This window comes from Monodon monoceros, unplaced genomic scaffold, assembly GCF_005190385.1.
Source record: "Monodon monoceros isolate NGI ecotype Baffin Bay Population unplaced genomic scaffold, NGI_Narwhal_1 Super_Scaffold_2, whole genome shotgun sequence".
Lineage (NCBI taxonomy): Eukaryota > Metazoa > Chordata > Mammalia > Artiodactyla > Monodontidae > Monodon > Monodon monoceros.
In genome coordinates this window covers 29,973,831-29,999,457 of record NW_021703776.1, presented here as the reverse complement: position 1 = coordinate 29,999,457, position 25,627 = coordinate 29,973,831, and the positions used below count along the sequence as shown (strand labels likewise).

Sequence of the window (25,627 nt, the reverse complement as noted above, 5' to 3'; positions counted from 1 at the left end):
ATTTATTTATTTTTGGCTGCCTTGGATCTTCGTTGCTGCACATGGGCTTTCTCTACTTGTGGTGAGCGGGGGCTACTCTTCGTTGTGGTGTGCAGGCTTCTCATTGCAGTGGCTTCTCTTGTTGCAGAGCACGGGCTCTAGGCACGTGGGCTCAGTAGTTGTGGCATGCAGGTTCAGTAGTTGTGGCACACCGGCTTAGTTGCTCTGCGGCACGTGGGATCTTCCCGGACCAGAGTTCGAACCCCTGTCCCCTGCATTGGCAGGCAGATTCTTAACCATTGCGCCACCAGGGAAGTCCCTAGTCTCCTCATTTTAAATGCAGACATGAAGGCTCAGGGAGGGGAAGTCACTTACACCAAAAGAGAGATGGAAACAAGTTTAGAAATAATCTAATCCAATTTCTTGGTTTCACAGAGGCAGAAGTTGTGTGGCTCACCCAAGGTCTTGTAGCAATAATAATACCTTTTGGTCCTCACCATGTATCAGGCACTGTACTAAGAAATCAACATAGTTTATCTCACTTATTACAGCAACCTGAAGAATAATTAATATTATTACCTCCACTTTGTAGAAAACTGAGGCTGCGAGTGGTAGAGTAACTTGTTCAAGGTGAGCCAGACAGCTGGCACAAGGCAGAGTTGGGATTTAAAGTTGGCGGATTAACACTTCTAACCACTTAGGCTCCAATGCCCCCAGCAAGCCTCTGGCATTGCAGATACAGAGCTCAAGTGAGCAGACCCAATATTAATGTCCAGTCACTCAAAACTTGCTTGTTTTAACTAAGAACTAAAGTGTTGAGATCACACAAACTTTTCATAAAAGTAAAGTAAAAACAAACACACAGAATAGTTTATATTGTTTTGACAGTGCGGCAGGACTGTCCAAAAAGGTCATTATTTGCAGTGATAGCTTTTTTTAACATACAGAGTTTTAGTGTTTGCTTTAAACATGCACACAAAAAAGAGAGTCTGGTATAATGCTGAAGTGTTTTAAATTAAATTGAAATATTCTGATATTGCATAAGTGTTTCAACATGCATCTCTTAAAAAATGACTTTTCTTATATAACTGCAATATTATTTCCTACAATACCATCATCACATCTAAACTTTAACAATAATTGCCTAATACTACCTAATAGTTCATTATCAAATTTCCACTATTGTTCCAAAACTCGTTTAAATTTTTTTGTTAAAATCTGGATCTAATCAAGCACCAAGATTGCTTTTTCTCATTTTATCTCTTTAATCTCTTTTATTTACAGTGATCCAATTTTTCCTACCCTCTCTTTCTCTTTCTCCCTCTGCCCTTCCTCCCTTCCTTCCTTCCTCTCTCTCTCTCTCTTTTTTTTAAAGGTGTATTTTAATTTAATTTAATTTAATTTTTTAACATCTTTATTAGAGTATAATTGCTTTACAGTGGTGTGTTAGTTTCTGCTGTATAACAAAGTGAACCAGCTGTACGTATACATATATCCCCATACCCTCTCCTTCTTGCGTCTCCCTTCCACCCTCCCTATCCCACCCCTCTAGGTGGTCACAAAGCACCGAGCTGATCTCCCTGTGCTGTGCAGCTGCTTCCCACTAGCTATCTATTTTACATTTGGTAGTGTATATATAAGTCCATGCCACTCTCTCACTTCGTCCCAGCTTACCCTTCCCCCTCTCTGTGTCAAGTCCATTCTCTACATCTGCATCTTTATTCCTGTCCTGCCCCTAGGTTATTTATAACCTTTTTTTTTTTTTTTTTCCGGTACGCGGGCCGCTCACGGGCCCAGCCGCTCCGCGGCATGTGGGATCTTCCTGGACCAGGGCACAAACCCGTGTCCCCTGCATCGGCAGGCGGACTCTCAACCACTGTGCCACCAGGGAAGCCCTTTTTTTTTTTTTTTTTTTTTTTAGATTCCATATATACGTGTTAGCATGCGGCATTTGTTTTTCAAAAATATGGAACGCTTCACGAATTTGCGCGTCATCCTTGCACAGGGGCCATGCTAATCTTCTCTGTATCGTTCCAATTTTAGTATATGTGCTGCCGAAGCAAGCACTCTCTCTCTTTCTTCCTCTCTCTCTCTTTCTTTCTTTCTTTTTAATTATATTTGACATTTTTATTTTAGGCTGCAAAACAGAAATGAGCAAACAAACAACAAAAAACTTGAAATAGGCTTGTCAAATGATGTAAATTCATCCTTTCCAGGGAAGCAGAAGGTAGACCATCGTGCTTCACTGCTGCTTGCACTCTGCTGGGTTTTGATCCTTCTTTGGGTCATAGTCTGGATCATTTTCCTCATCTCCTTCTTATTCCCCTTCCTCATCCGCTTCTTCCCCTTCTTCCTCATAATCATCACCATCATCGTCAACAGCTTCTCCAGTAAAGTATATTGATCTTGATTATGCGCTCTGATCTTGGGATTATGCGCTCACGTAAAAAGTGACCAATATCAAAGTCCTCAGCAAGGATAGCTTCAGCAGCATCATCCAGATCTCCACTCTCAGGAACTTCAGGAGGGGCAAAAAAGTTAAAGAAAGAGTCATTAGAAACTGTTTTGGTCACAGTACGAACTGTCTCACGTCCCTTGTGTTTCTGCTTCTTCTTAATGGTTTTCAGAGTCACATTCTTCCCTTTTTTCCAATCTATCTGGCACCCTATGCAACCCATAATTTCTGGTCCATCAAAAGAAAAAGGATCAGAATCATCTGGTTCTGACCTCATCCTATACGTCTTTGTCAACACTTCATTTGTGAAATATTCATTGGGTTCAAAGTGAAATTCTAAGACAAAACCCATAGGCTGACCAGTATCTGAGAACTTCACTTTAATATCTTTCAGGTGCTTCAGAATAGGTTCATCATGTTCCTGAACCATATCACTGAGCAAGTCAACATTCTTAAAAATGGTCAACCAAAAGTCAAGAATTCCTTTGGGGTCTTCTTTTTCTTCATCCTTTTTCTCATCTTCAGTCTTGGCCTTTTCTTTTAGTTCCTCTGAAATTTTATCTTCCTCATCTGGTTTCCATTCACATTCTTCTTCTGTAGGTTCATAAATGGCATTGATGATCTCAAATCGCTTATCAAATGGAGGTTGATAGAGAACAACATACTTTCTTTCAACATCATGAACTTCCTCATAGAACTTGGCTTCTATCTGTGCATATTTAACCTGAAGGTCTTTGAGAGCATTCACACATCTTTTAACTACCCTAGGCAAGCTTTCAATGTGTCCTGTTGGTGTTTCTACCAGACCATCAAGTCTTTCTTGAAGGACTGCAAGAATCTGAGGATTTTGCATCATCTGAACAGTCAGCTGATGCGCTTTGATTTTTGTTTCTTCACCAGTTTCTTCTTCTTCTACTTCTTCAACGTCGTCCAAATCTTGATCAAGTTCAGACTGTTCTTTGTTGTCTATGTCTGCCATGTTGTATGAGCGCCAAATATCGGTGGCTAGCACGGGGAACCAGGCGGCTGGAGCTGCGCAGGCAGCGACTCCGGACGGCGATGGGAGGAGCAGAAGGCGGTGTGGCGAGCAGATGGTGCTAAAAAAGCTCTTTCTTTTTTTAAAAAAAAAAAAAATTATTTATTTTTGGCTGCGTTGGATCTTCATTGATGCGCGTGGGCTTTGTCTAGTTGCGGAGAGCAGGGATTACTCTTCGTTGAGGTGTACAGGCTTCTCATTGTGGTGGCTTCTCTTGTTGTGGACCACGGGCTCTTGGCGCGCGGGCTCTAGAGTGCAGGCTCAGTAGTTGTGGTGCATGGGCTTAGTTGCTCTGCGACATCTGGGATCTTCCCGGACCCAGGGCTCGAACCCATGTCTCCTGCATTGGCAGGCAGAGTCTTAACCACTGTGCCACCAGGGAAGCCCCCCCACCAAAATTTTAAAATTTTAAGATTTTGGGTATCAAAGGACACTATCAACAGAGTGAAAATACAAATTACGGAATAGGAGAAAATATTTGCAAGAGTCTAGTATGTAGATTATATAAAACACTCTTACAACTCAAGAAAAAACCCCCAAATGGTTCAGTTTGAACATGAGGGAAGGACTTGAAAAGACATTTCTCCAAAGAAAATATACCCATGGCCAATGAGCTCATGAAAAGATGCTCAACAACATGGGTCATTAGGGAAATGCAAACGGAAACCACAAATGAGATACCACTTTACACATACTCGGATGGTTATAATAATAATTTTTCAAAACCATAACTATACTCCAATATAAAATAAAAGTTAAAAAAGATTAAAAAAATAAAAACCAGACAATAACAAGTGTTGACAGGGATGCAGAGAAATTGGACATTGGGACTCTCATACATTGCCGGTGGAAATGTAAAATGGTGCAGCTGACAATAACAAGTGTTGACAGGGATGCAGAGAAATTGGACATTGGGACTCTTATACATTGCCGGTGGAAATGTAAAATGGTGCAGCTGATGTGGAAAACAGTTTGGCAGTTCCTCAAAAAGTTAAACACAGAATTTCCATATGAGTCAACAATTCCACTTCTAGGTGTATACCCAAGAGAATTGAAAACGTGTGTTCACACAAGAATTTTTACACAAATAGTTATAGAAGCATTGTTCATAACTGCCAAAAGGTGAAAACAAAACAAATGTATGTCATCTGATGAGTGGATAAAGAAAATGTGGTATATCCCTACAATATAATATTATTTAGCCATAAAAAAATGAAGTAATGTTATACTCTACAATGTGGATGAACCTTGAAAATATTGCACGAATTCAAAGAAGGCAGACATAAAAGTTCACATATTGTATGATTCTATTAATGTGAAATGTCAGTTAGGCAAATTCATAGAGACAGAAGGTAGATTAGTGATTATCAAAGAATGAGGAGAAGGGGGAATTGGGGACTAACTGCTAATGCATACAAGGTTTCTTTTTGGGGTGATGGAAATGTTCCAAATTAGATAGTGGTTATGGTTGTTACAGAACAGAGCGAATATACCAAAACACACTGAATTGTATAAACTAGTGAATTTTATGTTATATGAAGTATATCTCAAAATTTAAAATGCCATAAGTAAAAAAAAAAAAAAGAAAGAAAGAAAGAAAGAAAAGAAAGATCACCAAAGAGAGAGAAAGCTAAACAGTCTATCTGGAATGTGAAACCATCATGTTGACCCTTAATCACTTTAAGTGGTTCCAAAATGCTGCCAGACAAAATTGCCCCAATGAACCTGTGATGATGATTTTTTTTTCCTTTTCAATTTATTGCAGCAGTAAAAATGAATCAGGTGTTATAAACAAGTAATAGAAGGACCCTATATAAAAATTATTAGCGCTTCCCGGGTGGCGCAGTGGTTAAGAATCCATCTGCCAATGCAAGGTACAGGGGTTCGAGCCCTGGTCTGGGAGGATCCTACATGCCGCGGAGCAACTAAGCCCGTGCACCACAACTACTGAGCCTGCGCTCTAGAGCCTGCAAGCCACAAGTACTGAGCCCGCAGGCCACAAGTACTGAGCCCGCGGGCCACAACTACTGAAGCCTGCTAGCCTAGAGCCCATGCTCCGCAACAAGAGAAGACACCACAATGAAAAGCAAACACAGCACAATGAAGAGTAGCCCCCGCTCACCACAACTAGAGAAAGCCCACACGCAGCAAAGAAGACCCAACGCACCCAAAAATTAATTGAAAAAATTATTATGCTGTGTGACCTGTCAAATGATAAGTAATCGATTATACACACTGTTAATACAGATATATAAATTATGAGTTTTAAACTTGCTGTATATAACAATATCATTTATAATTGTTTGAATATGATAGTGGTGTGATCATGTCTAAGAATATAATACATTAAAAAAAAATCTATTCATGGGACTTCCCTGGTGGTCCACTGGTTAAGAATCTACCTTGCAGGGTGGATTGCAGAGGATGCAGCTTCGATCCCTGGTCGGAGAACTAAGATCCCACATGCTGCGGGGCAACTAAGCCTGCACACTCTAGAGCCTGCCTGCCACACCTAGAGAGCCCACATGCCGCAACTTATGAGCCCTTGCCCTCTGGAGCCCATGCACCACAACTATAGAGCCTGCATGCTCTAGAGCCCGTGCACCACAACTGGAAAGAAGCCCGCTCACCACAACAAAGATCCCAAGTGCTGCAACTAAGACCCGACGCAGCTAAATAAGTAAATAAGAGGTTTGTTAAAAAAAAAAATCTATTCAGTATCCATAGTGGCTTGTATATTCAGAGAGTATCTCTGAAAGGGTATAAAAAACCCTGATATCATTCTTTCCCTGAGGTCGGGGAACTGAAAGACCTAGGTGAAAGGAGTTTTTTTTATTATAAACCATTCAGTACCTTCTTAATTTTGAACGATGTGAACGTATTGATTACTCAAAAAATATTTTAAACCACCAACATTATTTTTATAGGATAATCAGATTAAACTTAATTTCAATTTATAGCATCTTTTCAGTTTTCAGAACTTTTTGTGATGACATTCTTGGTTGGATATTTCAACCTCAATGCACCATGGAATTTTATCACTGGCAGTTGGACCTGCACTGATGTAGAGCTTAAGTCTTAAGAGCTACAGGAATACCAAAGTCTGTTAACTTATTGTCCCTGTCACCAACCTTCATTAGGCAATGTGATATCAAAGAGAGCAACTTTGAGAGCAGAGACACACCTTTGCAGAAAACAGAGAAAATTCACTTCATCTTTAAACACCTTGATAGGACCAGCCTTGATCTGTCAGGTGCCAGTGGTATGATTTGACTGGTGCACAGACGAACTTTCAGCTTAAATTTATCCCCACCTTTTCCTCTTTGCCTTCTGGGGCTCATGGTTAAGCATCTGCAAAGCTCCCCTATGTTTTATCATTTTTCCTTTATTTATTTATTTTTTGGTTGCGTTGGGTCTTATTTGCAGCACGTGGGATCTTCGTTGAGGCATGCGGGATCTTTTGTTGTGGCGTGGAGTCTCTTCCTTGCGGCACGCGGGTTTCTCTCTAGTTGTGGCTTGCGGGTTTTTCTCTCTCAAGTTGTGGTGCGCGGGCTCTAAAGCGCGTGGGCTCTGTAGTTTGCGGCACACAGGCTCTGTTGCTGAGGCGTGCGGGCTCAGTGGTTGCGGCACACGGACCTAGTTGCCCCTCGGCATGTGGGATCTTAGTTCCCCGATCGGGGATCGAACCTGCGTCCCCGGCATTGGAAGGTAGATTCTTTACCACTGGACCACCAGGGAGGTCCCGCCCTTATGTTTTAAATCTCTTCTTTGAATATTTCCTGCACCTTCTTGCTCTAGTTCAGCAGTTCTCAATAGGGGTAATTTTGCCCCACTCCCTGGCGACATTTTGCAATGTCTGGAGATATTTTTGGTTGTCACACTAGAGGTGATGCTACTAGCAACTAGTGGTTAGAAGCCAGGGATGCTGCTAAAGTTCCTACAGTGCACAGGACAGCCCCCAACAACAAAGAATCTTCAGGCCTCAAACATCAGCAGGGCTCGTGTTGAGATGCCCTGATTCTGTCTTGGAGGAACTGCTTCACCTGCAGCCTTCTCAACTAGTGTCTGTGTTTTCTTGTAACAGGATTGGGAAGTATTTTGTCTTCTCACTGCTTTCAAACACACCCCGCCGACTGCCCCCCCACCCCCACCCCTTCCCCTAAATCCTTAAGAAAAAGTTTAGTTGTGAATTTCTTATCAGGCTTGACACTCGCTTCCTCTCTTTACTGCAGTCATTTACTGATTTGAGCTCCTCTTTCACTGTCATTCTCTTCAACACTGCAACTGTCTTAAATCTTGGTGATTTCTCTATCCATCCAACATCCTAGACTCTCAGTTCCTTGTATTCCTCTCCTGCAAGAATCTTACTCTCCACCCTACCTCAGTCACTTGCTCACTTATCATTGTTTCTCATTGACTTTAATTGCAATGTCTCCATCATTTCAATTCACGTGGTCCATTTTCTGACCGCTACCTCCTGTCAGTTTAGCCCATTCCTTCTAGCAGTCTGATTTCCACAAACCTTTGATCTGATGAGGACAATCAATCTACTGATCGTCACCACTTTTACTTGTCCCTGGTAAAATCCAGTTATCCATCTACCCAGAGCCTACACCATGCAGCTGAATGTGGCTGAACCAAAGCATTCAATTATGCTAACTGTTCTCTCTTCAAGTTTATGACCACTAACCTCAAGTGGGCCCTTAATGCTACCCAACAATATATTTCCCTAATCTCTTTACTCTCCTTTTCTAGACAACTATTTTATTTCTTTCCTTGCTTTTTTTTCCTGGCTTTATTGAGGTATAATTGACAAAGTTGTAATATATTAAAAGCCTACAACATGATTTGGTATCCGTATACGTTGTGAAAGGATTCCCACCGTCGAGTTAATTAACACATCCGTCACCTCATATATTTACTTTTTTTTCCCTTGGTGAGAACACTTAAGTTCTACTCTCTTAGCAAATTTCAATTATAAAATATAATAGTATTATCAACTATAGTCACCATCTTACGCATTAGATCTTTATTTATTTATTTACTTTTTAAAGAAGATGTTGGGGGTAGGAGTTTATTATTAATTTATTTATATTTGCTGTGTTGGGTCTTCGTTTCTGTGCGAGGGCTTTCTCTAGTTGTGGCAAGCAGGGGCCACTCTTCATCACGGTGTGCGGGCCTCTCACTATCGCGGCCTCTCTTGCTGTGGAGCACAGGCTCCGGACGCGCAGGCTCCGTAGTTGTGGCTCACGGGCCTAGTTGCTCCGCAGCATGTGGGATCCTCCCAGACCAGGGCTCGAACCTGTGTCCCCTGCATTAGCAGGCAGATTCTCAACCACTGTGCCACCAGGGAAGCCCAGCATTAGATCTTACTAATCTCATAACTGAAAGTCTGTACCTTTTACCAGCCTCTCCCTATTTCCCCACCTCCCAGTCCCTGGCAACCACCATTCTACTCTCTGTTTCTATGAGTTTGACTTCTTTTTTTTTGCGATTCCACATATAAGTTATACTGTGCAGTATTGTCTTTCTCTGTCTGGCTTATTTCACATAGCATGATAACGTCAAGGATCATCCATGTTGTTGCAAATTGCAATATTTCCTTCTTTTTGTGGCTGAATAATATTCCATTGTATATATACATCACATTTTCTTTATCCACTCATCTGTCAATGGATACCTAGGTTGTTTTCATGCCTTGACTATTGTGACTAATGCTGAAATGAACATGGGATATATACCCAGAAGTGGAACTGCTAGATCATATGATAGTTCTATTTTTAATTTTTTGAGGAAACTCCATACTGTTTTCCATAGTGGCTGTACCAGTTTACATCACCAATAGTTTATAAAGTTTCCTTTTTTCCACATCCTTGCCGACACTTATCTCTTGTCTTTTTTTTTTTTAATTTATTTATTTTATTTATTTATTTTTGGCTGTGTTGGGTGTTTGTTGCTGTGCGCGGGCTTTCTCTAGTTGTGGCAAGCGGAGGCCACTCCTTGCTGCAGTGCGCGGGCTTCTCACTGCAGTGGCTTCTCCTGTTGCGGAGCACGGACTCTAGGCGCGCGGGCTTCAGCAGTTGCGGCACATGAGCTCAGTAGTTGTGGCTCATGGGCTCTAGAGCACAGGCTCAGTAGTTGTGGTGCACAGGCTTAGCTGCTCCGCGGCATGTGGGATCCTTCCGGACCAGGGATCGAACTCGTGTCTCCTGCATTGACAGGCGGACTCAACCACTGCGCCACCAGGGAAGCCCTCTTGTCTTTTTGATAATAGCCATTCTTACACCTGTGAGATGACATCTCATTCCAGTTTTGATTTGCATTTCCCTGATGATTAGTAATATTGAACATCTCTTCATGTACCTGTTGCCCATTTTATTTATTTGCTTTATAAATTTATTTTTTTATTTTATTTTTGGCTGTGTTGGGTCTTCGTTGCTGCACATGGGCTTTCTCTAGTTGTGGCGATCGGGGGCTACTCTTCGTTGTGGTGCGCAGGCATCTCATTGCAGTGACTTCTCTTGTTGCAGAGCACGGGTTCTCGGCACGCGGGCTTCAGTAGTTGCAACACGCGGACTCAGTAGTTACAGCACGCGGGCTCAGTAGTTGTGGCTCATGGGCTCTAGAGCGCAGGCTCAGTAGCTGTGGCACACGGGCTTAGTTGCTCCACGGCATGTGGGATCTTCCCGGACCAGGGCTCGAACCTGTGTCCCGTGCATTGGCAGGCGGATTCTCAACCACTGCACCACCAGGGAAGCCCCCTTTGCCCATTTTTATTTTATTTTATTTTATTTATTTATTTATTTTTGCGGTACGCGGGCCTCTCACTGTTGTGGCCTCTCCCGTTGCGGAGCACAGGCTCCGGACGCGCAGGCTCAGCGGCCATGGCTCACGGGCCTAGCCGCTCCGCGGCATGTGGAATCCTCCTGGACCGGGGCACGAACCCGTGTCCCCTGCATCGGCAGGCGGACTCTCAACCACTGTGCCACCAGGGAAACCCTGCCCATTTTTAAAATGGGTTATTTGTGGGGTTTTTTCTTCTGAATTCCTTTTATATTGTGGATATTAATCACTTATCCGATACATGGTTTGCAAATATTTTTTCCCATTCCATAGGTGCCTTTTCTTTCTGTTGATGGTTTCTTTTGCTGTGCAGGAGCTTTGTTATGATTTTGCTAAATCAACTTTTGTTAAGTAGAGCCCCAGGATGACATATAGTTCAATAAAAGACCACAAAAGAAACAGAGAAGTTTATTACTCTCGGGTCCTCGAGAAAGGACGCCTCACAAGGCCATATGGGGAGATCAAGGCAGGGTGCAGGCAGAGAGAATGACAGGACCTGGGGAACATACCTTTATTAGGGTCCAAAGGTGATGTGCTTTGGGGTTTCAGGGTTAAGGCTGGATTGGTCTATTAAAACAAAAATGAGTGGAATTTTGATAAACTTTATCAGGGGCCTTATCTAAAGTAGAAGGCCCTGGGACTCAGGGGAAACTTTATCACAGGCCTGTTGGAGGAGTCATATCTGGAACTTTTGTTTGTACTCCATGGGTTGTTATCTAGAGCATGCACCTGAACGAGGGGCTTGTGTCATTTTAAAGCACCTGCAGGTCATTTGGCCAAACAAAATGGATGCCAAGGCAGCAATACCATGTAGCAGCTAAACTCTCAACAATCCGTCCTGTGATGCCTCAACATTAGGAATACAATCCCCTGTGTAGCTGATATGTTAAAGGACATAGGGATTGTTTTCAGAAGCCATCAAAAAGCACATTTAACTGGGGCAATAATGATGAAGGCTATGATGAATAGACTTGCTACTGTTTGAAATCCAGTTTAGCCATTGTGCCAAGGTGGTTGGAGAGAGCCATGAGTACAAATCAGGGACCTTGAGGAGTGTGGGAATTTGTTGAAAGATTTTAATTATTTGATGCATGATCTGTAAACCTTGACATGGCTTGTGGAGGTCGGGCTGTACTTGTCCTGAGTTGTTAATAAGAGGTGCCTTGTGAAGAACAGACTGCACCCTGTTCTGCCAGGAGGAAATCTAACACCAGTCAATTATGCGTCATCTTTTGTGCTTGTGAGTCATATTGTTGCTGCCTCAGACTCAGAGTATGGTGTAGTATCTGCCTGTAGTTGGTTAGGGTGGCTGGTAATTGCTGGGTGGTTTTTAATATTTGACCTTGTTGGGCTAGGGTAGAAGCACCTGTTCCTGTGCCTGGTGATACCCAGTCCCAACAGGATAGGGATAAGAATGGCTCTCTTGGTATGTGAGCCAGACACATCTCTAGCAGAGAAACGCCAAGAGGTTAAAAGGTGGCTAGAATATCAAAAGTGACAGTGTTGCAGTAATAAAGGTCATCTCGGCAGATTGCTTGCCCATGGGGCAGAGTCAAGTGGACTTGATACTGGCCTCCTGAGTTAGGTCCACAATAAAACTTAAGTGAGATGTTATTTATCATTAAGGGGCAGTGAGTACACAGGGTGAAGTCCAGCCTTTTACGTTCTAGTCGAGTTGGTAGAAAGTATCGCCGTGGAGGGTTAATTATTTTGATGCTTACCCACAGGGTACCCTGTTTGGGGTCTAGATTAGAGGTTTGGTTTAGCCTAAATGAGGTTTGCTGTGTTTTGAAGGGAATTAGCCCAAGGGCTGATCGCTAGGAAGAACTGCAGTATAAATAGTCCTAAATGGGCTGTAGGTGTGACCCTGTGTGGTGACACGTCCAACTTCATTTTACTTGCGGGGCCTGGGCTGCTATCTTGGAGATTTGTACGAATATAGTCATGTCAGCCCTGGCCCACTTGGTTGTGGTGCGGGGCAGTGCTGTCGCACGCCATGGTGAGGAGCTTATGGATAATATGTGGACAGGAGCGGAGGTAGCACTTTCCAGTGTGGAGGAGGTACTGGTAGGCATGGTGGGAATAACAAGAGAAATTGGGTCTGTCATGGATGCATCGTGTGGAAAGCAAAAGCTGTAATCTAGTACGCTGAGCAGTGAACACAGCCGCAAGAGGTCCCTAACCGTGGGATCTAAGTAGGTCAAACTAGGGGTGTTGTGTCCAAGTCCCTCATTGTGGCTAGTGTGGTTTGGAATATACATGGTTTGGCTTACCACAAAGGTGAAATGATGTCTAGCGCTGCCGGGGGACTTACAGTCTTGCAAGCATTCTGATACGGACACGCAAGGTTCACGAGGCCAGCAATTAGCTATTTCAGAGAAATAGTATTCTATGGGGTCCTCAGGGTCGATCAACTGAAAACATTTTTGCAACTCAGCCTGGAAGTTAACAGTCACCACAGTAATTTCCCTCCTGGTGTGGAGGTGATCTGGGAGGGGAAAGTCCCAGTGTCCAGCGGGGTTGGAGTACATCGCCTTCCTCGACTTTCTCTTGGGTTGTGAAGTCACAGTCTGAGATGCCGTCATCTCCAACGGTGAGCTCTTGGACTGGGGCCACGTTGTCTGAGGGGTTGGTGTGCTTGGGATTGGTGAAGGCCAGCTCAGGGAAGGATCGCCTTGCCAGGTAGAGATCCAGGAAGGGTAAGAATAGCCGGCTGGGGTTAAATTCTGAGCAAATATGCTAGAGGCCTGCCTCAGGATGAAACTGGAAGAATGGACTCTACTGTTGGTTGAGAGGATCTCAGAGATCTCCATCAGGGGTGCACCTTGCAAAGCAGCATGTGATCTCCATGACTGAGCTTTGTGGGAACTCCATCCACAATTTATATATAGTCTGGGCACATTGATAGGCTAACTGTAGGGACATTTTGTGGACAGCAGCTTTACAATCCAGAAATCACCCCATTAAAACTACAGTAAGCTCATTAGGGTACAAATCTGCCAGCCCAATGAGTTTGATTTGGCTACATTGGGAGAGCCATTCTGCCTGGGATATAATTTTCAGCATGGTATAATGAGGGAGTGACTCATTGAAGCATTGCTTCTGTTGGTACCATTTAATGCAGAGGAAGGTGACCTCTGGGTCAGAATCAACACCTGGTGGCTCACTCACTGTAGCCCTTTTAACAGGGCCTGCCAGCATCTGGTGCTCAGCTATCCTGGGATGCAGCTGTGCACCTGGCTGATTTGGCTTCTGCACATCTCCCAAGACAGAGTTAGGACCGAGGGGACTACTAGCAACCTATTACCCAGGCTGTAGGCAATAAGAGTAATAGCCACAACAAAGGAGAGTATTTGCATTTGACTAGCTTGCAGGGCCTCATTCCGGTCAGCATTCTGGATACTAACCAAAGGCTGAATGTACTTGCTTTGGAACAAGAGTTGTTTACCTCTTCCTTTAAGGTGGGGTAGGGACCTGTCCTGAATGTACTGAGAGCGCAGTAGATGCCAGTGTTTCTGCTTGGATTTCATTTCCAAAAATGACTGGTATCCACTAGGTGGAGGCCCTCTTTTCCTCTCTCTGAGGTCCACACAGTTCTGCTAGTGGGTCCTGGAGCTATCATTTCAACCTTCTGCAAAATTTTTGGTGAATTTGGTTTAATTAATCAGCCTTTATAACCCAAATAATGAGGCAAAGCCTATGGCCTCAGCTTCCCGGTTGGTACTGGACCATTATCTCGGCCAGTAAAATCTGTATAATCATGCTCTCCAGGCAATTGGGTAGGGGGTTTGTCCTCTTGGGTCATATTGCACAATTTGCCCTCAGTTGGGTCACGAGCATGTGAAAGATGGTGAGAGGATTGAAGCATTAAAATGGTAAGGGGAAAAAAAAATGGCAAGGGGAGCATTCACCTGGTGAATGCATGTGAACTACATCCTCTCTGATGTCAAAGGAGAGGGGGTTCCCTGTGAGTACTAGCAGGGGAGTCTTTCGAGAAGACTGGTAGTTGATGTTCAGGGGATTGGAGACCTGGGGGCTAGGAATAAAGTGGTATTAGAGCTGAGGTACAATTTCTGGCCAATTGGGGGACCACTTATTGTTAAAAAGCTTGAGGAGCATGTCTTTGAGTAGGTCATGTGCTCAGTAAGTGTAGCCTCTTGGGACCGGTAAGCAAGTGGAGATCCCCCAAGGTTTCGTGTTCTAGAGCCCAGGGCTGGACAGCTTGGGAGGTGAAACGGGTACCTTGATCTGAATTTATGATGTCTGGTGGGCCAAAGGGGACGAGCAGATACCTGATTAAGATTACGTGGTAGGAAGCCGCCAGCAGGAGTCCCACGAAGGTGTGGTTGATGATGGTCCTGTGCTTATGATTCCAGTAGAGGGCAGCAGCAGCGTTGTAAAATCAACCTGCCTTTGTGAGAAGGGTCTGTTATCCAGGGGTTCATAGCCCCACGTGAGAGCCTTTCAGCGTTTTGACCGGGAGCAAAGGAGGCAATTATTAACCACCACTTCAGCTAGAGTTGGGGGTAAGGGGGATGATGAACAACACGTGTTTGAACGGTGTGGCTCTACTTAGGCATGGATTTTTTTCAGTCAGTACAGTACTACGCCGTCCAGTTGTCTGAATCCACGGATGCGGAGGGCTGACTGTAAAGTCATCGGCGGATTTTTGACTTTGTGAGGGTCAGCGCCCCAACCCCCTACATTGTTCAAGGGTCAACTGTATATGCCCATCAGTGAGTGCTGTCACTCCCCTTATGGCCTGATGGAATATGGGCTCCCTCTGCCAGTGGGTATGACATCTCTGGAGGAATAGTTGTGTCCGGGGCTATGTCTGGTATTTTGGGAGGTGGCTCACTGGGGGCCTTGGAACAGGTGTGTACTTTGGAAAAGGAGTTGGCAACGTTATTATAATTTGCTTCTGGTGTTTGCTGGCTTGTGTGGGCAGAGACATGAGTGACCATATTCAGCATGGTTATCTCTTTCCGAGTGGAGGCACCTATATAGGCTTTCCCTGAATCATGAAATTATCCCTTTGCCGTTGTCCAGACCAGACAGTGAGCCTATTGGATACTACCCAGGGTCAGTTAAAAGTGTGTGCCCTTGGGAGTCTCATTTTTATGGCCTATTGGAGAGTCAGGCACACTGTCACCAACTCTGTCAGTCAGGCTGAGCCATGAGAACCCTTCTGGACTAGTGAGATGCCGCTAGCAGGATGATACGCTGTGACCTTGTATCAGGCTAAATTGTGTACATTGGTGGTGCTGCCATCGGTGAAGATCACCCACTTCCTTTCCATGTCAGATAGTTCCATCCCAAGGGACTCCCCAAAATGTTAGACCGGCAGTGAGGGTGCCACTAGCTGCCCCTCAGTGTCAGTGGGCAAGGGGCCGAGCATGGGGGAAGCCACACCCTCCTGTAATTTGGAAATGCCCTTTACATCAGGTTTCGCTCTTTCCCGAAGGTACCGTTTCCATTTTAACAGTGAGGCTTCAGTGGCCATGATGAGCTTCTTTTATGTTGAATCCCCAACCCAAGGCAGCATGGAGACTTGTATGTAAAGCTGTGAGCCTATTAACGCCTCTGTCTCTAAAAGAACCCAGTAGGCTTCCACAGTTTTGTGCTTGAGTGTTATGTAGCCAGCTGCTGTTTGGGGCAGACGTCTGGTCCTGAACCCCACGGACAGCTAGGTAGAGCTGTCCTTAGTCCAGACACTCCGTGAGGCGTAATGAGGCATCGACAGTGGTTCGACTCGGCAGTCTGAGCCTAGAGGGACTGAGGGCAGCGGCTGCGATGTGCCTTGCTGCACCAGCCATAACGCAGTTTGTTGAGGTTCTCCCCAATAGAAAAAAGCCGATTTGCATGAAACAGCATAAACAGGCCTGAGTAGAAGGGATAAGTGTGGAATGTGTTGTCTCCCAAAGGGGAAGAGAACCCATACGTGCCGTGCCTGCCGTAGGTAGTAGGAGGCTTGATCATGAGGAAACTTGACAGAAGTGGTCAGTCCTTGGATTTTACGTGGGGTAATGGCCCGTCCTCTCTGCTGTAAATGTTGTGTTACTAGGTATAAGTCTTCCGAGACTGCATCCTCAGAGGGCCCCTACAGTAGAAGGTCATCTATCGGACGTCAGGCAGCAGTGGTTTGGTTTGAGTGAATGTAGATCTTGTCTGCATAGGTTATGTGCGATGGAGGAGCTATTCAGATAGATAATCCACGGGCAGCTGTGTAAAGGTCTACTGGGTGCCCTGAAATTGAAAACAAATTTAGGTTGTGGGACCAGGTAAAAGCATGTTGGCTAAATCTAGGACAGCAAACTAGGGGCCCTGAGCCCTTTGGATGTTATATATCATCTCTGTAATATTGGCAATGAGAGCCTTAGTGGTGGGAATCCGTGCATCTGAGTTTCGATAGTCAATTGTTAATCTCCTTTCCTTGGTGGCCAGTTTTAACACTGGCCAGATATGGCTGTTTATCAAAGGGTGAGATGGTGGGCCTAATGACCCTGGGGTCAAGCATATCTCTAGTGATGAGCCAAAGGCCCTCTGTACCTTGCTTCAGCCAATATTGGAGTGTATTTACTGTTTTCACTGGAGGAGGCAGGTGGACAGGTCCCCATTTGGTAGCTCCCACGAGAAAGGCCAGCAATTTGGGTTTAATCCACCAGGTGTGTCCCTGAGTGAGGGCATCCATACCTATACTAGGAACAGAGAGAGCCGTTGGGGCAACCACCACTAACTGTTTGAGAAATATGGTGCTAATAGACACATGTAGCTTAATTTGCACTCTTTATAGTTTTACCTGCTATGCCTTGTAGGCTGTATGAGGTTTGCTTGGGAAATTTAGAAGGGTTACCTGGAGTTACCGTGATTTAGACTCCTCTGCCTATTAGAGCCAGGAATGTTGGTAGCAGACCATTAGATCTTGTGCTACCACGCACCAGAAGTGACCCCATGACATCCCATAGGGTCAGAGGATGAAGTGTGACAGCAGCAAGGTATGCAGCGACAGAGGGACCTTGGCCCCAGCCGCACTTGCGTTCGCAAGGAGCCCTGACTTGTCCGGCAAAGGTGTCTCTACTGTACTGGTTAAAACTCAGAGTCCTGGGGCCGTCCACAAACATGGGGCATCAGGGAAGGGGAGTCTCCTTCTCCTCCTTCTAAAGCCACTGCTCCGCACCTTGAGGAGCTCACACTTGGGCAGGAGTTGCCATGAATACAATGTGACCAGGCTTCCCTGGTGGCGCAGTGGTTAGGAATCCGCCTGCCAATGCTAGGGACACGGGTTCGAGCCCTGGTCTGGGAAGATCCCACATGCCGCGGAGCAGCTAAGCTCGTGCGCCACAACTACCGAGCCTGCGTGCTACAACTACTGAAGCCCGTGCATCTAGAGCCTGTGCTCCGCAACAAGAGAAGCCACCGCAATGAGAAGCCCGCGCACCACAACAAAGAGTAGCCCCGCTCGCCGCAACTAGAGAAAGCCCGCGTGCAGCAACGAAGACCCAACGCAGCCAAAATATAAACAAATAAATAAATAAATTTTTTAAAATTTGTAAAAAAAAGTTTTATAAAACTGGTTTAATATAGTATGTTTTCTGATAAAATGTTTCCCCTACAACATTATGTTTTTGAGACGTATTCAGGTTGATATGTGTAACTCTAGTTCATTAATTTTTATTGTCCTGCCCCATTCCACAAGAATATAAACTCCACAAAGGCACAGATTTTCGTTGGTTTTATTCTCTGCTATATTCCTAGAGCTTCGAATAGTGCCTGGTACAAAGCAGGCTCAGTACATATTTATTTGATGGAATGAATGACGTGTGCCTGAAGTCCTACCTCTGCTGTTCTCTGAGTTAACATGTTGCTCAGCTATTTGGGAACTTAGTAGATCTTAATATACTGACCCACTTGGATTTTCAAATCTTTTTAAGGAATTCATTTTGCATACCCTTTACCACCAGAAGAGGGCAAGCTTGGAGAGAAGAATAGGTAAGAGATGGCCGTCAGTCATAAATGTTGGACCCTACCTGATCTGGAGACTCAAAGCCACCAGGTGGCAGTATGAGCGTGTTGGAAAACCCAGGTCAGGGATCCGGGATACTGGAGTCTCTGCATGCAGGTGGGTGCCCCAAACACACACATTTCCCTATTTTTTTCTTTTGGCCAACTCATCCTTTATTAACATTAGTCTTCTGCAGCTTTATATAAGTTGTTGCTTTATATTTTCCCTTACATTCGACAATACTAATTTATTGGAGCAGAACAAAGCAGATTAAAAATTTTTTTTCATTGAGATAAAATTCACATAACATAAAAATCAGCATTTAAACTATTTTAATGTGCACAATTCAGTGGGTTTTAGTATATTTACAAAGTTATGCAACCATCATTACTATCTAATTCCAGAATATTTGTATCACCCCAAAAAGAAGCCACCCCATACCCATTTAGAAGTCATGTCCCATTTTCCCTTCCCTTCATTCTCTAACAACCATTAATCTACTTTCTGTCTCTATGGATTTGCCTATCCTGGGCATTTCATATAAATTCGATTTCATATAAATCGAATCATACAATATACAGATTTTTTTTTCCTTTCCTTTTTTTTTCTTTTGGCTGCACTGCGCGGCATGCAGAACTTCCCTGACCTGGGATTGAACTCACACCCCCTGCAGTGGAAGCGTGGAGTCTTAACCACTGGACTGCCAGGGAAGTTCTGTAGCACAAATTTTTTTTTTTTTTTTTTTTGCTTGTTTTTGTTTTTTTTGCGGTATGCGGGCCTCTCACTGCTGTGGCCTCTCCCGTTGCGGAGCACAGGCTCCGGACGCGCAGGCTCAGCGGCCATGGCTCATGGGCCCAGCCGCTCCGCGGCATGTGTAGCACAAATTTTTAATGGCAAGATTTATCTATGGTGTCAAAATAAGGCTATGTTTCATCTAAAATATCAAAGTTATATACAGGATGGAAAAAACATATGGTTTTGGAACAATTAGTTGCTTTAATATTTCCTACCAGAGTTTTAAGAACTACCCAAAGTGGGTTTGCCTGCCCTCTTGGGCAGGAACACATCTCAGTTCCCTCGATTGCTGTGAGACAGAGACTAAAGGATAGAAACAACAAAGACTAATTAGCAGGGTTCACGTCCCCTTAATTCCCTAGCAAATAAAAAGCAAAGCGACATCTAGACGTCACCCATCAAGTACTCAGATTCCTGCTGAAGTCCAGATTCTTTCATAGTCTTCATGGCTGTGGGCCTGGAACTGGCTGCAAGTGCTCCCTGATGGGTTTTGCCCACAGCCCACATCCCACATCATGGACACCCATGGGGACAGCAGAGCTATTATCAGCAAAGGTTGAAGGGAGCAGGGAGAAGGATTTGTCCTCCTTTTACAACTTTCCCAAGGGGAGAAATTGTGAGTTCATGGCAACTTTCAATCACAATAACTTTCTTAATCTTGTTTGAGATACACAGAAAATAGATCCTCTCAATGTGTTTTTTTTTACAGGCAACTATATCAAGAACAAAACAACTAGAATTTCTAACCCAAGGGGATGTGTAAGCAGGGGATTTAAAGATGCTTCAAATTCTCTCTCTTATATGGAATAGCACCTTCTCCATTTGGAAAGGGCACAGGTCTTTCCTCAAAACAGTTGTCACTGGCTGTCACTCTGCTACCCATGAAAAAAAATCATTGCTTGTAGGTGATGCTTGGGGTCAACTGTGTAATGTGAACAAGTGACAGAGTGAGCAGAACTCTGAGTCTGTCTTCTATTTCAAGGAGAATGCTCTTCATACTGAAAATGGTTAAACCAAAGTGGGTTAGAAGAATGAGAGTATCTAACTTGTGAAGAGATCTAAATAACTTCAATCATCTGGACTACGTGAATTATGTCCAGCATACTCAGACAGCCCAGAATGAGTGGTTGAACAAATGTTATTTTGAAAATCAGGGGGAATGAAATCAGGATTGGATATTGGTGAATACAGAGGCAATTTTGAAAAGGAGAAGGTGGAGAACCCACACCTAATTTTATCCTGGGCAGGACTCAAGAAAGGATTATTTAAGGTATTGTTTATGTGCTCTTACAGAGTAAGCACATCATTAGAAGTGAGAGTTTGCTAGAGACATGTATTTTCAGATTAACTTCCTTTCTTTTGAAAATATTAATGAATCTGTAGAAGAAGAAATGAAAATGAGAGTAATCTTGACTTTTGCAAGGCTTTGGAATATGTGTCTCATTACGTCTTCCAGACTCCAAGGTCTTTGAGTGTAGGGGATTATGCCCCATTTGTCTTTGGGTTCTCCAATGCCTAGAACAGTTTTATTTTTTAATTTATTTTATTTTATTTTTTAAAATTTTATTTATTTATTTATTTGGCTGTGTTGGGTCTTCATTGCTGCGCGTGGGCTTTCTCTAGTTGCGGGGAGCGGGGGCTACTCTTTGTTGCTGTGCGCGGGCTTCTCATTGCAGTGGCTTCTCTTGTTGCAGAGCATGAGCTCTAGGGACGCAGGCTTCAGTAGTTGCAGCAAGCAGGCTCAGTACTTGTGGCTCACGGGTCCGAGAGCACGTGGGCTTCAGTAGTTGAGGCGCATGGGCTCAATAGTTGTGGCATGCAGGCTCAGTAGTTGTGGCACGTGGGCTTAGTTGCTCTGTGGTATGTGGGATCTTCCCGGACCAGGGCTTGAACCTGTGTCCCCTGCATTGGCAGGTGGATTCTTAACTACTGCACCACCAGGGAAGTCCCAAGAACAGTTTTAGTGGTTTGCTGAAGTTTGTGCTCTGGATAAACAAATATATTAGTTGAATAAAGGAAGCAGTAAATATGACTCTAATGCTAATACAATTGAATGGTTACTGGCTAGACAATCTTGCCTAAAGGATCCAACCAGTGAATCAATATCAAACTATACAAGCAAAAAATTCAAATTGTGAAGCAATAAGTATAGGACAATACCATTTCAATTTTGAAAAATCATATATTTGCATAGTAAAATAGGGAAAATCTTTACATATTACAGGCAGGAGTGTAAACTAGTATAGCTGTTCCAGAAAGCAGTACTTAATGAAATTAAAAATGTGGTATACTTTATTTATTTTGATTTTTAAAAATAAATTACTTTATTTTTGGCTGCGCTGGGTCTTCGTTGCTGCGCGTGGGCTTTCTCTAGTTGCGGTGAGCGGGGTCTACTCTTTGTTGCTGTGCACAGGCTTATTGCGGTGGCTTCTCTTGTTGCGGAGCACAGGTTCTAGGTGCGCAGGCTTCAGTAGTTGCGGCGCATGGGCTCTAGAGCGCAGGCTCAGTAGTTGTGGTGCACGGACTTAGTTGCTCCGTGGCACGTGGGATCTTCCCTAACCAGGGCTCGAACCCATGTCCCCTGCATTGGCAGGTGGATTCTTAACCACTGTGCCACCAGGGAAGCCCAAAAATGTGGTATACTTTATAACCCAACAATTTGACTCCTGAGTGTGTATTCCAGAGAAACTCTTCACAGATCCTCAAGGAGATGGAAATGAGAACGTTTATCATGGTTTTTTTTGTAGCAAAGAATACGAAGCAACGTAGGGCCAGGACCTTAGATGTGAGCAAGAGGGGCCTGTGCTCTGGACCCTGCACTTTATTATAAGTTTTCAAATATCACATAGATACAAGAAGTACATTTCTTAAAGTACATATGGGCACCTTGGTCTCTGACTTGGTGCTTAGGGCGGCAGGGCCTGACCTGTAACCTACATACGGTCTTTTGTGACTAATGATATTCAGGCTCCAGGGAAATGCATCCACATATCTTGTCTTATGTCCTTTAAAAAGGTGGCACTGAGGGAATTCCCTGGCGGTCCGGTGGTTAGGACTTGGTGCTTTCACTGCCGAGGGCCCAGGTTCAATTCCTGGTTGGGGAACTAAGCGTGGTATGGCCAAAAAAATAAATAAAATAAGATTAAAAGGTGGCACTGGGCTTCCCTGGTGGCGCAGTGGTTGACAGTCCGCCTGCCGATGCAGGGGACACGGGTTCGTGCCCCGGTCCGGGAGGATTCCACATGCCGCGGAGCGGCTGGGCCCATGAGCCATGGCCGCTGAGCCTGCGCGTCTGGAGCCTGTGCTCCGCAATGGGAGAGTCCACAACAGTGAGAGGCCCGTGTACCGCAAAAAAAAAAAAAAAAAAGGTGGCCCTGATTTAGACTATTGTGAAGATCTGTAGGATGTACTGGGCCAACTTTGGAGATGGACATGGAGGACTTGGAGCGCCTGAGTGGCAAAAAAAAAAAAAATGCTTAGGTAAAAGGGAGAAGACAAATTAATTACTTAACAAATCCTTACTCTCAGATGCTACAATGCAATAGATTCTTGCATAATGCAGTGTCCTTTCCCAGTAGTGCTGAGCATCCCTTCCTTTGCTTCTCTCTTGGTATTCCAACTTGTAGTTCCTCATACATTAGCACTGTGTTTGCAGCAGATAAATATAACAGCTGAGGAACATTTGTAATAATGAACAATTCATATTACTAAATGTGTGGTTTAGACATAACATGTGTAAAACAGAAAACTGATTCTTTACATTGGCAACTAAATGGACACCGAATATTAGAATTATGAATAGTTTTATTTTTATAAAAATATGTTAAAAGATTTAGTTAAAGTTTTAGAAAACTGAATTTAAAATTCAGCTTTATTTAAACTTTTTTTTTTTTTTTGCGGTACGCAAGCCTGTCACTGTTGTGGCCTCTCCCGTTGCGGAGCACAGCCTCGGACGCGCAGGCTCAGCGGCCATGGCTCACGGGCCCAGCCGCTCCGCGGCATGTGGGATCTTCCCGGACCAGGGCACGAACCCGTGTCCCCTGCATCGGCAGGCGGACTCTCAACCACTGAGCCACCAGGGAAGCCCTATTTAAACATTTTTTGACTGAATACTCTGATATCCATTAATTGTAATTTATATATTGCCTTTTAATGTACTAAATACTTCTCAAGGCCGTCAGTATAACACCTCAGCCTTAGGTTTACACACTCCTTGTCACTCTTCCTGGGCTCCAAATCCCTTGTTATATTCTTGTTTCTTGGAGAAACTAGATATTCCCTACACTCTCTTAGTCCACTTGATGAATATGTAACGCAGAGAGGGGGCAGAGTCCTTTCTCCTTGAGTTCTGTTTGTGGCGTTTGTGCTGACTAACCCCTTGCCTCAGACAGGTGCCAGGGACTTTGACCAAGGTGCATTGAGAACACCTATGCCAGGCCTGTGCTGTGGGGTAGTGAGAGTTCAGGGGACTGTGTATGCTCTACCAGTAAATCCTGTGTTAATAGATGTACCATGTGGCACTAGTGGTGTAAGTCTATGACTGTGATCCCCTCCATGCATGATAAAGCCTATGATAAAGGTCCTGTAAAAATAAAGTGCACATGCCATAATTTAGCCCCAATCTGGAAACATTCATGAAACCACTTCTGAACTTTGTTCAAATCTGTTAGACTTAATCATGTCAACAGCAGTCACATTCTTTGGAACATATCAAAGATCACCTACAACGTTCTGGATCTGCCCAAACATTGAACATCTTGATGAAGCATATACAAAATCACTCTTGACCACGTGAGGAAAATGCTTTCTAAATTTTGTCAAACTAATTGCATTTAATTTAGACAAGATACAAGATGCATTAGAAAAGTTAAACAAAATAATAGATTTTGAGCAAAAAACAGCTTGTGGCCTTTGCAGGAAAATGAAATTTATTTTGAAGTTGCACTGGCCACAGTGATTTGGTATAAACTGTTCATTGTTATTACTAATATTAGCAAAAGCTTTACAAAAAACCCCTTGCTTAGCTAAGTTTCACTTTTGAAAATAATAAATTTTTTAATTTTAGAGAAAATAGTTTTTCTAAATCAAAAGGTTTTTGACAAAGATGTCATTCAATAAAATATAAAGAAATTAGAGCAAAGAAACAAAGGTTTTACATAAATTTCATAAATAAGAAGATTCCTGTACAAATAAACATCAAACTAATTGCCATAGAACATGTTTTCTGGCCATGATAAATTAAGATATAGCTCAAGTGAAGAGCGATCTGAACAAATTGATTAGCATACTTCCAGTTTTGGTTTTCTTTGTAATGTCCGAGCATTGAAAATTTAGAAGAAAAACTTAAGGAATATTCTAGGGACCTATGTTTCTCTAGAAATGTAGATAATGAAAATGGCAATATAACTGACAACTATTTATATGGTAAAATGAAAAATTTTGTAATATTTTTTGTTATAATAATTTATCATATGCATTATAATTTTTGAACATGATGGTATATCATTATAATGCTATATGAGAATAGAGATAAGAATAATGGTTACTCATAATGGAAAATAATATGAAAAAGAATATGTATATATATAACTGAATATATATGTGTTTATGTATAACTGAATTACTTTGCTGTGTACCAGAAACTAACACAACATTGCAAATTAACTATACTACTTAGGTTTCCATCTAAATCTTCCAGACTCTATCCTTGAGGCTGCCTAACATTTTTGTCAGTTGCCTGGCTTAAGAAATTTAGGGCTGGCCCATTGGGATGCCATATAGATTTTTAAAAGTCTAAGGAGAGTACAGGAATATTTATATGAATTTATGACTAATACATTTAAATTCTGCCATCATCATCTTTCAAGCAGAACTTGAGAACACAGATTCTAGAAATAGAAGGTCTGGATTCAAATGCTGATCTGCCTCTTTTTTAGCTGTAGGACACTGGGAAAGTTATTTGACTGATCTCTCTGAGTTTTCTCATCTGTAAAATGGGAATAATTATAAACTTTATGTCTTAGGGTTACTTTGAAGATTAGTTGATTTAATACATGCAGAGTGCTTAGAACAGTGCCTGGCAGAAAGTAATTGGTCACTTATTCTTTGCTTAATGATGCAGAAATCTAGGACTTTGAGCCAAACATTTTGAGCAAATCCAAAGCTATTTTTTTACCCCCACCTGGAGTGAAATACAAGTCAGTATTCTTAACTTGCATACTGGAATGTAAATCTTGCTCCCTAAATGCTCATTCCTGAGGCTCTTCAAGGTCCTTGCCATCTCACCATGACTCCTGCTTCTGAGTTTTCACTCACGTTGTGAGCCTTGTTAAAACAACAACAGCAATAGCGACAAAACTGTCCTTTCCCTTTGCAAAAGTAATACATCTGCTTTGAGAAACTTTGGAAAATAACATTTGTCCGTAATCTCAGCAGCCAGATATGCCAATTTTAATACTGCTCTTTATGTTCTCTTAATCTTTTTTCTATGCATATGTGTATATAATTACCAAACTAT

The 25,627-nt window shown here is 43.3% G+C and overlaps 1 non-coding gene and 1 pseudogene across 1 annotated transcript; both read right to left on the bottom strand.

Annotated features, from left to right (window-relative positions):
- Positions 1 to 1,939: 1,939 nt before the first annotated feature.
- On the bottom strand, positions 1,940 to 2,046 carry LOC114902159. Its single transcript, XR_003795385.1, has one exon. It is a non-coding gene; the product is annotated as a U6 spliceosomal RNA (small nuclear RNA).
- An 80-nt stretch (positions 2,047 to 2,126) lies between these two features.
- LOC114901813 lies at positions 2,127 to 3,444 on the bottom strand (annotated as a pseudogene).
- Between the last annotated feature and the right edge of the window lie 22,183 nt (positions 3,445 to 25,627).